A 14,981-nucleotide genomic window follows, 5' to 3' on the forward strand; every position below is an offset into this window, starting at 1 on the left:
TCTTGAGCTAGTGAAACAAATTAACAAGAATGCCTTGGCTTAACCCAAAAGTTATCCTCTAGTAGTTCCAGAAATTCCAAGTCAGGGCATTGAAACCCTGAGCAGGCTGTGCTCAGAGGATCCTGCAGAGGACCTTGGGAAGACCCTGGCTGGCTCACCGCTTCAGACTTCTAGTGGCTGCTGCAGTCCATGGCATTTCTGGAGAACCCACACAGCCTCCCTTTGCATCCATCTTCATGGCTTTTCCCTGACTATGTGTCTTAAAACTCCCCCTCCTTATAAGGATTCCTGTCATTGGCCTGAGGGCCCACCCTGCTTGCAAATGATCTCATCTCAAGATCATTAACTTTGCGGCATCTGCAGAGTCCCAGGAAGGGATACTCTCAAATACACAGGTGCCTAGAGTTCCAGGGACTTAGTTCCACCCCAGCATTTCCTCGAAGCTCTGGACACCTCGATATACTCCAAAGCAGCTTGCGGGCCTAGGCTGCTGCTGCTGCTGACAAGCATCACAGACAGGGTGTTGTCTGTGGGAGGGGGTGGAGGTTGCCCTGCCCGAACATCATCCTTCAGGGTCTCTGGGTCGGCTGAGCTCCTGCAGGAACAGTAGCATGCCCTCCTGCCTGTGTGGGCTTTATGGGAGCTGAGGGTGAGAAGCAAGGCTGCCAGGGGGATTAAAACACACGCAGTGCATATCCAAGGCTGCCTTTTGCTACCTGCATACTTGATGCTTCAGAGAGTGGGTGGGCATGATGAAACCCGGGCCCTGTGCATGTCAGACAAGTGCTATGCTATTTAGCCCTTGGATATTTTTTTTTCGACAGGGTCTTACTATGTAGTCCAGGCTAATGGTTTCCCCATACTCTACCTCCCCAGTGCTAGGATCATAGGCACATACCAGACTGTGGCGAAATGAAACCTACCTCAGAAAGTAAGACACAAATAGGTACTGAAGCCAAGCAGGCACTTTGCCAGCCATGGCTGCAACCCTTCCAAAGCATGATTGCTGTGGAAGGTGATATTGCTGGGGTAGTTCTGGTCCAGGCTTCTGTAGCCCATCTGCAAATCTTTATACTAACCCACATACATGAAGGGTCTTGAGTGAGACCCTCTTGTTTTCTGAATATCACCAGTGGAGCAACACTATAAACTCAATCTTACGGTTGCTATGAGACCCAGTTGGCCTATGAGCCCCGGCACCCAGGGTCTGTGAAGGCTAAGATCATCCACAGTAAAGAGAATAGAAACAGTAAGAGTAGGTGAGGAGCACTAGCCAGGCCCATTTGCTTCACAGGAAAGCTCTAACCCACAGAGAGTCGGAAAGGCAAGCAGGAAGGCTGGTAGGTGACAATGCTGTGCCAGGCACTATGCCAGCTCGTAGCCTACAGCATAGCATTTAACCATGTCACTGGTCCTATGGACAAGGGGGCTCTGAGAACCATTCTTTTTAGAAGAGGGAAGGGAAAGACAGACCCTGACTGAGGTCCCATTGCTGGGAAGCCCTTGGGTGTCTACAGAATCTCCCCAAAGCAGACTGCAATGAGTGCAGTAAGGGGCAGGACCGGACACATACATCCTGGAGCCGGTAGAGAAGTCTGGGAGGCAAAACAAACAAGCAGGCGCTGATTTCCCTGGAGGAGGCTGGACCACCTTCCCTTCTTTCACAGGCTCCCAAGCCAAAACAGCTGCTTTTTATCATTCCTCAGAAATCCATAAAAGGGATGGAAAATGTTGGTGTGGGGAGTGTGGATGCACACTTAAATTTAACTGTGGCTCCCACTGCCTGTGATGGAGCCTGGAGATAACACCTCCAAGCTTGGGGCGGCTTCAGCCCAGGCATGGGGAGAAGAATGGTGTCCAAGGTCCACTCTGACAATAGTGTCTATCCCTCCTTCTCCCTACCAAATGGAGTTTTCTCTGTGTCTCTGCCTCTGTATCTGTCTGCCTCTGCCTCTCTGTCTTGGTCTCTCTCTCTCTCTCTCTCTCTCTCCCTCTCCCTCTCCCTCTCCCTCTCCCTCTCCCTCTCCCTCTCCCTCTCCCTCTCCCTCTCCCTCTCCCTCTCTCTCCCTCCCTCCCTCCTTCTCTCCCTCCCTCTCTCTCTCTGTCTGGGGGGGGGGGGGTGCAAGTGCCTGCGAGCTCACATGAGCTGGCTAGATTCCCTACTCATGCCTGAAGGAAGCCTTTCTCCCCTGGCAATGGCCTTGTCAGCAGTTCAGGCTCATCTTCTGCAGGTGGGACAGCCAGGCTGAGGTTGAAAGTCAGACTTTGGGTTCAAGAGCTGACTCTATAAATCAGTCTGCTCACACTGTTGAGTGTGTAAGTGGCTCAAGAGCCCATGAAGGAGCTGCTGCTGTTGCTGCTGCTTCCTCTTCCTCTTTCCCGTCCTCTTTCTCTTCTTCTCCTCTTCATCCTCTTCCTCCCCCTCCTCCTTCTTCCCCAGTGAACATGAGGCAGGGGGCAGAGGTGTGGGTCTTCAGTAGGCTCTGGAAGGATACAGGTTTAACAGATCTTATTCTCAGTCACTGGCTTCTTGAGTCTAAATGTATCTGCCATAGGCCAATTAAGGTTCAGAAGTTAACTGAAGTTGTACCAAGAAAGGGGGTAGCAGGGAGTGACACCCACCCTCTATCCTCTGTTGTAAGACCCTGAAATTCAAATGTTCCAGGGACTGAAAGAACAAGAAACCAGCCAGACCGCCCATGCTTAGCAACTCCCACTGTCACCCATGACTCTACAAACCCAGCATTCATAATACATAGTTTCTAAGAGAAGCCAAATGTACAGGTCTTTTGCATACTCCCAAGTCATGAGGATTCTAATAGCCATACCAAACTTGTTAGCAAGTTGAGGACTTTAAAGTATCACTGGGGCCCTCTTTTCTGCCCTGACCTGGGAGTATCAGGAGAGCTACCCCTTTCTTTCCCCTGAAGCCTGCTGCCCAGGCTTTCCCAAGGCTTCCTGCTTTGAATGCTGGGGTCGATCAAATCACCCTGATAGAGAAAGCCAGCCATAGCATCCGATAGAGTTGGGAGCCAAAACTAACTGTACATTCTTCACCGTTACTTTGTCCAGCCTCTGTCTTCTTACATGTGAGCTTATCTCAAACCTCTGTAAACAGAAAATGAGAAGTTTAGCAAAGTTCCCGAAGCCCAGCGTGCCCTGGCAAGGTTAGCTCTCCCCTTTGATCTTTCACAGGCCATGCCTTCAACCAGGAGATCTTCAGTGCTTCTGATACTGCTCAAGTTTCCTTCACTACCAAGGCTCCCTTGAACTGGCCCAGTCTCCATCTGCATGCTCCCCCTGATGGCCAGTTTTACTGTGCCCAAGCTCCAGCCCTTCCTGGAAGTGCCCATATGCCACCTCCAGTGACACTTGGACCTGACATGCCAGGGGCAGTAAGGGAATGAATAATGGGCACACATATGGAAAAGCTGTGGTCAGGGAGGTGGTGTGCACCCTGATGGAGTGGCACCAACTACAGCAGCCCAGAGCCCAGCATACTTCTTATGTGCAGCAGGAAAAGAGGGGCTAACTGGTCTCAGTAAGAGGTGTCTGTAGTGAGCACTCCCAGGCTCTCAACATCCAAGAGGAGAAAGCTGCAGTTGCTCATTTTTGCCCACACTGCCAACGTTTAGATTCAGACCTTCCTAGTGGGAAGGCGTTGCCAGTTTCCCATGGATGGCACATGACAAACAATACATTAGCTCAGGACCTCATTTACTCAGGACTTTACTCAATCCCTACACCCATCTCTGTAGCAACATCTTCTCAGAAGATGGTAGAGAGGACAAGTGTCAGCCTGCCCTCTGCTACATGGGAACAACTACCTAGAGCATCCTGAACTGGGAAAGTCTAAGAGAAATGTCCACACTGAACAATAGGAAATGCAGTCCGTTAGTTATGTCTGCTGAGGGCTCTGTGGGGAGGCATGGGAGTGCCTGTGCAATGTGTCTGCTGATGACCATCTTATACAGAAGATGCAGCATCTAAACGTGTGTGTGTGTGTGTGTGTGTGTTTGTGTGTTGTACATGTGTCAGTACAGGCAAGTATGGAGGCCAGGGATCAGCCTCTGAGGCTATTCTTCAGAGCCAACAATCTTATGTTTTGAGACAGTGTCTCTTTGTGTGGCCTTCAGCTTGCCAATTATGCTAGCCTGGCTGGCCACAAGCCTCTCCAGAGCTGGGATTACAATACACACACCATGCCTAGCTTTATGTGTTGGTGCTGGGGATTAAACTTAGGTCCTCATGCTTGGGTGGCAAGCTGATTAAACCAGCTCTTTAGCCCTGAGGGCAGTTGTTTATAATCTAGGTTTCTGAATCACATTGTGAGATCAGTATAAAACTGGGGGGAGGGGGGGCTGGGCGTGGTGGTGCACACCTTTAATCCCAGCACTTAGGAGGCAGAGGCAGGCAGATCTCTGAGTATCTCTGAGTTCAAGTCCAGCCTGGTCTACAGAGTGAGTTCCAGGACAGCCAAGGCTACACAGAGAAACCCTGTCTCAAAAAACCTAAAAAAAAAAAGCAAACAAGACTAGGTGGGGGGAGACTGAGAAAATCAGAGACGGGAGTGGAATGAGTTTCCTAGAGCCCCAGCAAGCAGCAAACGTAAGGGCAAAGTTCAAGTGTGTCTGAGCCCATGTCCCCACTCTTGACCCTATGACCTCATTTCCCCCTACCTGAGAATCACCGAGGTCTGGGGACAGTCATATCCCTGGATATGTGTGATAGATCCAAGGCAGCATTTGGACCCCATGGGTTACATTTGAGGGAGGACAAGGGCCTTGCTCATGCTGCACCAACCATGTGACCCTGGAGTCCCTCGTCCTTCCATCCTCCTAACAGTAATGCATAATGCATCATTTATTTCTCTTGTGGATCCAAAGGCCGCATAGAGAAGCCACACGGATGACTAGCTTCCCAAGAGACCTGCCCACAGTCAACTCTCAGAGGAGAGCTTTGGCCTGACTGCTACCTCCCCCATGATCTGAGGCACAGTGCATGCTGGTGACCTCCTACAGCAGCTTGGGGACTGAGACCTCATCCCACTCCACTCCTCCCCCTGTGGGATCCTTTGAACCCTAGAGGCATTGGGTCATAGGAGTGTGCAGAACCAGGGGCCAGGTTGCTCTGCCCTGACAGTTCAGTGTCAGAGTCCTGTCCCACCTGCCTTGTGATTCAACGTACAGTTCTACCCTAAAAGCTTTGGCTGGTGTCACCTGCCCTGCGGCGTCACCTGGCGGGACCTGGCAGGACAGAGCTGGATGAGATAATGTCTGGTCAGGGATCCGGCTGTGGAGCAAGTGGCTCTTTGCACATGTGCCCAAGCTTTGCCTTATTTATGCGTTTCTACTTGCAACTCTCCAACTCAGCAAGCCCAGGCCGTAAGTAGGGGGAGGTGGTAGCCCACTCACGGTTTTTCTACAGCTTGGCTTCCCACACATAGGCCCCAAGTTGATGATTCCAGGGTTTCCCTGCAAAGAACAACATTCCAGTCAAAGACTCTTGTGGCCCAAGAATGCCTTAGGGCCAGAGAAACACAATCTGCCACCCAAGTTCACAACTCCGTGGCGGGTCCTAGCCAGACAGCAAAAAGAAACAAAGGGGTAGCATTAATTTAGCACCTACTGTTTTCCCAGTAAATCTAGAAATTTCATAGCATTTAGTTCCTTTATCCTTAAAACAATCACACTGGGTCCCACGCCCCCTTGCCTGGAGAGCTTGTGAACACTAGGCAGGGATCTAGTTTCATTGTATGGGTGGGCTGGGCATAGGACTTTTTCAAAATGCCCTAGAGCATTTGAGTGTGTGGCCAAGGCTGAGAACAGGGCCCTACTCAGCCATTCTTGACCTTCCTAGGACACATGAATGAATCCCTTGGATATTGTTAAAATATAGAGTGTAATTCAGCAGGGCTGGGCAGGGCTTTTCTAACTAACTCTTAGACCACAGCCAAGGCCACTGGGCCTTGGACCAAGCTTTGTAGAGTAAGAGTATATCTGGCTGTAAACTCCAAGGCAGTATAGACTGGATCCCAGGTTCTTCTAATCTGGCGAAAATCTAGGGGCTGAAGAACAAATATTTGTTAAAGGTGTGAAGCAATGGGAAAGGTTTGAAGGCAGGGGTCACGTAGCCATTGTTTAAGCTGGGGCTGGAGACTGCCATGCTGAGCCCCCTTTCTGCTGACATTCATCAAAAGGCAGGAGCAGTATTTGTGATTTCCAGGAGTTATTTTGAAGACTAAACAAGAGCAAACAAAAACAGGTTGTTAGATGACTTAAAAACCAGCACTCAGGAGGCAGAGGCAGGGGGATCTCTATGAGTTCGAGGCCAACCTAGTCTACAGAATGAATTCCAGGATAGCCAGGACTACACAGAGAAATACTGTCTCAGAAAAACAAAGCACACAAATTTTTAAAAATTGCTCAATTTTTAAGTATGATTTCACTTTTAAATTTCTTTAAGCCTAGGCAGACAGCACATAGGTATGTATACGTGAATGATATAATGTCTGAAGTTTGTTTTAGATACTCTAGTCAGAAGTAAGGAGGAAAGAATAGAGAAGACAAAAAAAAAGCCAGAGGAGGAGGAAGATAAAGAAAAGTGTGAAGGTGGAGCAGAAAGCCAGAAGGAATGGATTGAAACAGTAAGAGGGGGGTTAGTGTGAGTAAAGTGATCGCCATGCAAGCCTGAAGACCTGAACAGGGCTCTCTGGAACCCATGTAAAGGCCAGGAACGGGTGTGCACGGGTAGATCAGCACTGGCGAGACAGGCAGGGGAAGAGGCAGAGGGAGAGGATCTTTGGGACTTGCTGCCAGCCTGACCTGCTGAACTGGCGAGATCCAGGTTCAGTGAGAGATTCAACGACTCTCAAAACACAACATGAAAAGCAATTGAGTCAGACACACAACACCAAACATCAGCCACCTCTTACAAGCATACACACATAATGCATGCACATCTCACACACACACACACACACACACACACACACACACACACACACAGTAAACAGGTAAACATCAACTGTAACTCGGTGATAGGGACAAGAGACCATTTAATCTTTTTACATATACTTGAATATTCTCACAATTAAAGGTTAATGATCAAAAGAAACATTTTGTAGCATATTGACACAGGTAACTTGGCTTGGTTCCTGGTTGATAATACCTGTAAGTCACATCCTCCAATCTTGAGTGACATAACAGAGAACTGTCCTCTAGTTAGAAAGAACAAGACATAAAAGGAGATCTTCCTGGTGTTCAGCCCCTGCTGCAACCGACACCACTCCATAGCTGGCAAAGCAGTGCAAGGTAGCATGCGTAGCAATTAGCAATAGTGGGTGGGTGTGGAGAACATATGAACTACTAGTGCATGTGGGAACAAAGTCCAGCACTTTTCATGAACTGAGTTCCCATAACACCCTAGGACTAGATCTACCACTCAAAACCAGATAAGTAATGAATACTCAGACACGAGAGGCTTTGGCCATGACGTACAATGGCTACTGGACACCCCACGTATTCCTGAGTCATCTCCCAATACCCCCTTTCCATTAACAAGGCTCACACTGCAACCTGGTTTGGTTTTGGGATCTTGGTCTGCTCTAGGCTCTGAGGACAAACCATGTCCATTCTCTGGTGCCCTATACTCAAAGGTAACAGCCCACTAGCCCCTGTAGCCAACCTGCTACAGAGTCTCTAGTTCCAGGGCCAAGGCACATGGAAGAGACAAGGCCTCTCTCATTCCCTTCTCCACCTATAACCCACATAGAAGGACCTCTATCCTGGCACTGGGCTTTTATAAGCACAAGCCTCTTAGTCCCCTGGGCTACACACCAAGTCCTACCCCAGTCACCACCATGAATGGCAGTATTCTCTACCCATACTCCAACGCACCTCCTCTGCACCACTCTCTCCAGGCCTGTAAACACCAAAGCCACACATGCAGCATGACCGTAGCAGCCAATAAATGTTAGCCTCCGGTTTCTCTTAAAGAAGCAGAACAGGGAAGGATGCTATGCTAAATCCAGCCAAGTGGCACTGGGACTTTCTAGCCAGCCCTCCATGACAGACCCGCATCCCAGCCCCAACCAGAGGAAAGAGAAGGGGCATCTGCAGTAAGCGTGCTCCCCCCCAGCTTGTTTTCCTCACTTTATCAGAGCTAGTGCTCCTCACTCTGCCCCTCACCCCGAGGCTGGCAGGATGGGAGACTTGACAGGGGTGAAAGTAATTTACTCAAGTTGCTTCACAGGTTCCTGAGGGCAGCCAGAAAAGCAGATATCTACTGGCTTTCCCCTCCCTGGGCCTCAGGGAAGCCTAGGCAGACAGTCAGGTCAGAAACAAAAACAAACCAAGGGCAGATGCACATGAAGCTGCTGGGAAGGACACAGAGGCCCTGCTAGGAAAGGCACAGAGGCCACGGTGCTGGGTGTGACGTCCACCTGGTCTTAATGACGGGAGCACTTACTGAGGCACGACCAGGTCAGAGTCACTCTCCACAGAGGCACTCTTGTGTGCCCTTGCATCTGGATGAAGCACAGCATGGGGAACCCCTCTTCCTTCTTACTGTGGTGGGGTTCAGCTTTTCTGGAGTCAGGTTACCACATGACCACAGACTCACCACACAGAGGTCTTTTGGGATTGGCGGTCTTTGTAGGATTCTACCTGTGTCCCCTGAAGCCTGCCTCTTGGCTAGCAATGGGAGCCCTTCTCCATACAGCCCTGCCCTGAGGAAGCACACAACTAGGTGGAATTTCAGGCTTTTATGGTCCTGTGCCTGTTGGCTGCTCAAGGCACTATGAAAGACATTGGCAGTTGCCTCTGGTCAGAGACCAGAGCCAAAAAGAAGGAGGCCCAAAGGCTCTCTTCCCTAGGAGGCATCTAGGTTCTCAGAGGAGATAGATCTGTTGGGTTTCCAGGAGCAGAGCTGTATGGCTGTGTCAATGCCCAGGAAGGGAAGACAGAGCGCATTGCATTACAAGTCAGATCAAAGATAACAGGTGGGGAGGTCAGAGGTCATGAGGAAGCCTGGACCTGGACCACCCATCCAGACTTCAAGTCCACCAAGGAACAGAGCCCTGTGACACCGGTCCTCCGTACACTTGTTTCTTTGAACTCCAGGCTCACACCAAGGGGGAGCCAGCTAAGTCACGTGGACAGGAAAGTACCCAAGGTCACTCAGCTAATTGGGGTCAGTCCAGTTCAGAAAAGGCTCCTCTGAACCTTGCTTTGGTTGTGTGATTTTTATTATCCCTGTGGGGATGACCAGGGGGGATGGAAACCAGGGTGTTTGATAGTGTTCAGAGTCAATGTTTAACTTGTGTCCTTCCGACCTTGGTTACCTGGCTGCCCGAGTGTGGGATGCCTGGTTGGCACCTGAGCCAGGGGTGACATGAGAAACAGGGAGATCTCTCTACCTTCTCTGACCTCTGGGTTCTTGCACCAGGGACTGTCCAGGCTTGGAGGCTTGAGAGACAGCTCATGGAATCCAAAGCAGGAAGTGAAGTAGCCAAAGGTCACACAGCAGTCAGGCTGTGTGCACAGCTGCCCCCAGACAACTGGGCAAATGATGTGTTCTTTGGGGGAAGTGACATCCAGCTGTCAAGCAGCAGCAGTGGCTATGGGCTGGCCCTGGCCAGCCAGGGAGGCAGCACACACACACACACACACACACACACACACACACACACACACACACACACACACACACACACAGGGCGAGGCGAGTGGAAACTGAAGCTAAGATATGTGCCAACGGAATAAGTCCTTCTTCATGCAACAAACATCCATCCTTGCTTCACATGGCTAAAGAGAAGGGATTACCTCACCGTCTGTATGTAGGGAATCTAAAAGCTTGTTTTGTTTCACTCCCTTTTGTTTGCCTTTCTCAATTGTCCCTAGGTCTGTGTCTGTGGGCACAGAGCATCTACTCTGTCTAAATACCCAGTATTCAGTACCCAGCACCCAGCACCAAACACTAGTGCCTAGCATTTAGCACTAGTCTGGCATCTGTGAGAGCTCGGGCAGAGTCTGAGGAAGGTGACAGATAACTGCACCCTAACCTTGTCAAGTGCCATCAGAGTACTGAAGAGGACTGGCTACCCAAGCTTTACCCTCCAAGGATTGTCCCAAAGTAACCCTGGTGTTCCTGGGTGCCACTGCATTTGCCAGCATTACCCAATGATGGCGATGGCCTTGCAGCTCAGGAGCCCTTTCAGGTTATGGGAAGGCATGAGGCCTGTAGACAGAGCCCAGGCCGTGAAGATGTGTGTGTGGGCTCCAAAGCTGGCCCTGAGACTGAACAGCATAGTAGAGCACTGTTGTCCCATTATACTGCAGACATAGTCACCCCCTTCAGAGCCACCATAGAAATGGTGACAAACAGCAATGACCTCTGAGGCAGATTGAGTGGCAAGCAGTGCCAGCCCTAGTGCATGGGGATGACTTGGGTCCCAGCATTCTGTCGTGGATGAGGAAACCAAGCCATCTCAACAGCTAGAACCTCCTCATGTTCACATAGCTGGGTTCTCCTGGATAACTTATCACCGCTGCCCTCCCAGGCACAAAACTCAGTTCTCTGAGGCCTCAGGTCAGGAAGCCAGGTAGACATAGATGGCAAGCTTAGAGAGGGCTGGGATGGCACGCGCCCCCTCTCCCCGGCGATGGAGTCTTCATGTCCTTAGTGCTCACCAACCTCACAGCAGGCTGGAACTCAGATATGGATGTAAGGCAGTACTTACTGCTGGCGCCTGGCTCTTGACATGACTCTCAAGGGATCTACCCCGACTCCCAAGGGACAAAGGCACAGGCAGACAGGGAAAGTATGCATTTGAGGCTTGCACATGCCTGTGTAGCAGGATGGCAAAGCATTCTGGCTGCCTGCGAAAGGCCTCTGCTCCCATTTGGAAGACAGGAAGACACACTATGGTTGTGCTGTGGGTGAGCAGGTGTGGGGAGCAGCAGAATCCCCTTCATGAGGTCAGCCCACCCCAAGCCTAGATAGGCATCTTCAAGCTGTCCTTGGATAAATGAACATCCTGGATTCTCTCTCCTTCTTCTGACTGTTGATGCTCTTATGAAGAGATGGGAGCGTCTGGAATGGACAGGAAATGTCCTTTGAACCATGGGGTTCCTTGTGCCTGAAAGGTTTCAGCTGTGACAACAGACTCCTGCCATGGCTTATGGACCTGACATTTCTTCGGGTTCTAAATGTCAAACTCTCTTCTGCCACTGGTACCCAGAACAGGAGGCACGGAGTCTGTCTGTGTAGACCTCCATCACTTTTCACAGCCAATTGCCACTGGCTTCTCCTGCCCATGCAGCAGGAGCCGATGGGCATTAAACCAGTCAGTTTTTTGAGCTTACACAAAAGCTTTTAACGAGAACCTGCTCTTGTTATCATAAAAAGGGGAGTCGCATCCTTCTGAGATGGCTATGAAATGGCTTCATGCAGAACCCCAAACCCCTCAATCACATTGGGGTAACTCAGATCAAACTCCCCCCCACCACCCCGTTCTGCTTTCCCTGCCTCTCTGTCCTCATCACGGGGAGATCCCTTTGCTCGGACCCTCCATGTCTTTGCAGCATACTTACCCAGTAATATGGCTTCATGGACTCCTCTCCCACTCCACTCAGGAATGCCTCCAGCAACACCCAAGTTCAACCAGGAAGTTCAATATTGATATCAGGCAGGGAACACTGGCTGCAGTGTTCATGATGGGCTGGAGGTAAATAACAGTAGGAAAAAGTTCCAACACTTAGAACTGTGGCACCAGGCTCCGCTAACTGTGTTCTCCCCAAAATGACAAGGTCCCAGCTCCACAATTCTCTTTCCCAACTCCATTTCTGCCAGTGACCTTGGCAAACTTTCTCATAGCATTTTGGGATACAAGTTTCCCTAAGTGGCTACTTGCCCCTTTGCCCCGCTGAGCACCCTATGGTTGGAAGGAGTCCACGCACTGCACCTGGCTCTCCAACCATCTGAATCTGACCCTGAAATCCACGAGTTGAGACTTAATCACCAATGCGTTTACCTTTGGTAAATTATCCAGACTTAAGCGTTCTGTTGCAGCCTCGCAGGTGGGACCCTGGAATGAATAAGGGGTATCCAATCTTCCCAATTGTCCATCTGCACTGAACTCGCAGCTTCCTCTTTTATTCTCTAGATAGCCTTGCCTCTGGCGACTGGCGGAATCCCGGGATGCAGTGACTACTGTTTTATTACTGTGATCCGATGAAGGCTCCGGCATTAAGTATTCTGCCCAAGGTCACACAGTTAGTGCCTGATGGAGCTGTCACAAATATCCTGTCTAGCTGTCGGACACACAGCTCCCTCTGATACTCATGATGGCGGGTCGGCCAACTGCTGTGTTGTGTGTTGCAGTCTTTACCCAGGGAAGAGATGAAGCCAACATCAGAATCCCCAGGACTCTCATTCCCCTAGCATCACAAGTTTTCATGACCAGAGGCCCTTAGTGACAGCCACTGACAAGGGCCAATAATTCAATACCAGCTTTGGAGACATATGACTTTCTTTTTCTACTTATTTTGCAAAAGAAAAAAATCCATTTGGCCTCAGTAAAAAATATTCTCAGTGCCAAACACGATTTTTGCACATGGTGAGGATGTGTGATTTTTTTCATATGTATTTTTTCCCTTTTTCCCCCCTTTTAGTAAAAACAGTTTCATCCCTGGCAAGAGGCTGAAAGAAAGAGAGAGAGAGAAAAACACTATAGAAAACCATTGCTTGGCTATCACAGGGACCAAAGCCAAGAGTTTAGAAGCTCAGTAGTTGAAAGAGAGTAAAAGCTAAATAAAGATTATCAGAATATGAAACATAATCTGGGTTTGGGAACTGACTCCTGTGTCCTTGCCCAAGCAGCCCAGTCTTCAGGACTATTTAGATGTCCCTAAACTCTGAGGGAAAAAAGGGCAGCAGTATTGCCATACTTCCTGCCTTTGCCCAAGGCAGACATTAGTAATCTATCACAGCAAGGATACAGCCTGAGGAAGCTCTTATCCATTGATTAGAATTGGCATAGAAGATGCAACAAAATTGCTCCCCTACCCATAGCAATGCATTCATTTATGAAGTTACTGACACACAGAGCAGGCTGGCAAAAGCTACCTGAGAAATCGGCGCCTGTAAGCCTCCTCCCAGCTTTGCCGCAGGCCCTCAGCCTGTTTTGTTTCCACTACCTCTTCATCTTCTAAGTGTCATGGAAGAGAAAATTCTGGGCTTTGAAGAATGACATCTGTAGGTTTAAGTCTTCTGCCTCCAAGGACTTTCCAGCCAGATCTCTCATGTGCATTCCTGTCGATCACCATGGGTCGCAGTGGCATCCTTAATGGGCACAAGCACACCCTTTCAGCAAACATGACCTCCCACATGCCTATGAGGAGCACTCACCCCACATGCCTGTGAGGAGCACTCACCCCACATGCCTGTGAGGAGCACTCACCCCACATGCCTGTGAGGAGCACTCACCCCACATGCCTGTGAGGAGCACTCACCCCACATGCCTGTGAGGAGCACTCACCCCACGTGCCTGTGAGGAGCACTCACCCCACGTGCCTGTGAGGAGCACTCACCCCACGTGCCTGTGAGGAGCACTCACCCCACGTGCCTGTGAGGAGCACTCAGAGCTGGAAGATCAGTGTTCCCCCCACCCTGACATGGCTCGTAGGCGCTGGGCTCACTTCGGTTTTAAGGATGAGATTTTCTATGGAGCTAGCTTTTCCAAATCCCAAGGTGCCTTTGAAGGTTTTCCATGAGAGAACTTGAACCAAAATGTAAATAAAATGGAACAGCAGAGATGTGTAACCAAATGCACTGGACATGCTCAGAATCTTCTCTCTCTCCCTTCGAATTGCCCTGTGTCCATGACTACCAAGGCCTAGGGAACTCCCGCTGCAAGCCCTGTGTGCCCTCCTTTCAATATGCACTCGTTTATAGCAAGCTGCACTAGGCCTTTGAGCTGGTCCACTTTCTGTCACTGTGACAAATACTTCATACAATTAACTTGGAAACAGAAAAAGGTCATCTTCTCTCACAGTCTGCAGGTCTCAGCAAGGTGCTGGCTCTATGGCTGTGAGCCTCTGGCAAGGCAACATGTCAGGTCAGATGCATGTGATGAAGCAACACTGGTCCCTGTGTGGCCCACAGGAAGCAATAGAAACGGAAATGAGAGGGCTTTCTGGGATCCCACTCGCTTCTTCAGGGATGTTCCTGAAGGCGATAGGAAAGATATTCACTCGAGAGTCCCCACCTCTTAAAGGTTCTACCACCTCCTGACAGCACCACTCAGGGGACCAAGAGTACCGCACCAGCATTTAGTAGGGGTTCCGGTTCAAATGACAGCAGCCTTAATTAAGATTACATTGGGTGTTACTTAAAAAGAAAAAACAACAAAAAAGCGTGGCTTAACTACATATATTTAAGGAGAAGGAACTGGAATCAGATACAGAAAAACAGAATTTAAACCTTGGCTGTGGGGTGTGTGTGTGTGTGTGTGTGTGTGTGTGACCAAGAAGGTTGTCTGTTGTTTGGTTGTTTTGCAACTGTTGCTGTGAGTTTGTGTTATTGTTATTGCTTTGTTTTGTTACTACGGGGACTTCCTATGTAGCCCAGGCTTCATCCTTCCTCCTGCTTTGCTCTCCTGAATGCTGACAGCAGCCATTTGCCACTGTCTCTGCCAACTTGCGCTTTACTTTCTGTGAGGTGGAAAGCCACCGGAACTTACTCTGGGCTTTTAAAATAAAAGCTCACTGGGCAAGGAGGCACACTTTTTAATTCCAGCACTCAGGAAGCAGACACGGGTGAATCACTGTGAGTTCAAAGCTACCCTAGTCTACACAGTGAGTTCTAGGATAGCCCAGGTTACCAATAAACAAACAAACAAACAAACAACATCATCATCATATAGAGTTTGACAAATCAGCAAGGTATTGGTGATACACACCTTTAATTCCAGAACTTGG

General features: G+C 49.6%; 1 long non-coding RNA gene across 2 annotated transcripts; it reads right to left on the reverse strand.

Annotated features, from left to right (window-relative positions):
• Positions 1 to 2,411: 2,411 nt before the first annotated feature.
• On the reverse strand, positions 2,412 to 12,482 carry Gm32379. 2 transcript variants are annotated; one of them, XR_383275.2, is made up of 5 exons: positions 12,035 to 12,482; positions 11,595 to 11,722; positions 7,899 to 11,094; positions 5,415 to 5,474; positions 2,412 to 3,108 (listed from the first exon to the last, which is right to left on the reverse strand). It is a non-coding gene; the product is annotated as a predicted gene, 32379 (long non-coding RNA). The 2 variants fall into 2 exon arrangements; XR_001781188.1 differs by lacking the exons at positions 2,412 to 3,108; positions 5,415 to 5,474 and having other exon boundaries at positions 6,468 to 11,094.
• Between the last annotated feature and the right edge of the window lie 2,499 nt (positions 12,483 to 14,981).

This window comes from Mus musculus, chromosome 14 (assembly GCF_000001635.26).
Source record: "Mus musculus strain C57BL/6J chromosome 14, GRCm38.p6 C57BL/6J".
NCBI classification, from domain to species: Eukaryota; Metazoa; Chordata; class Mammalia; order Rodentia; family Muridae; genus Mus; species Mus musculus.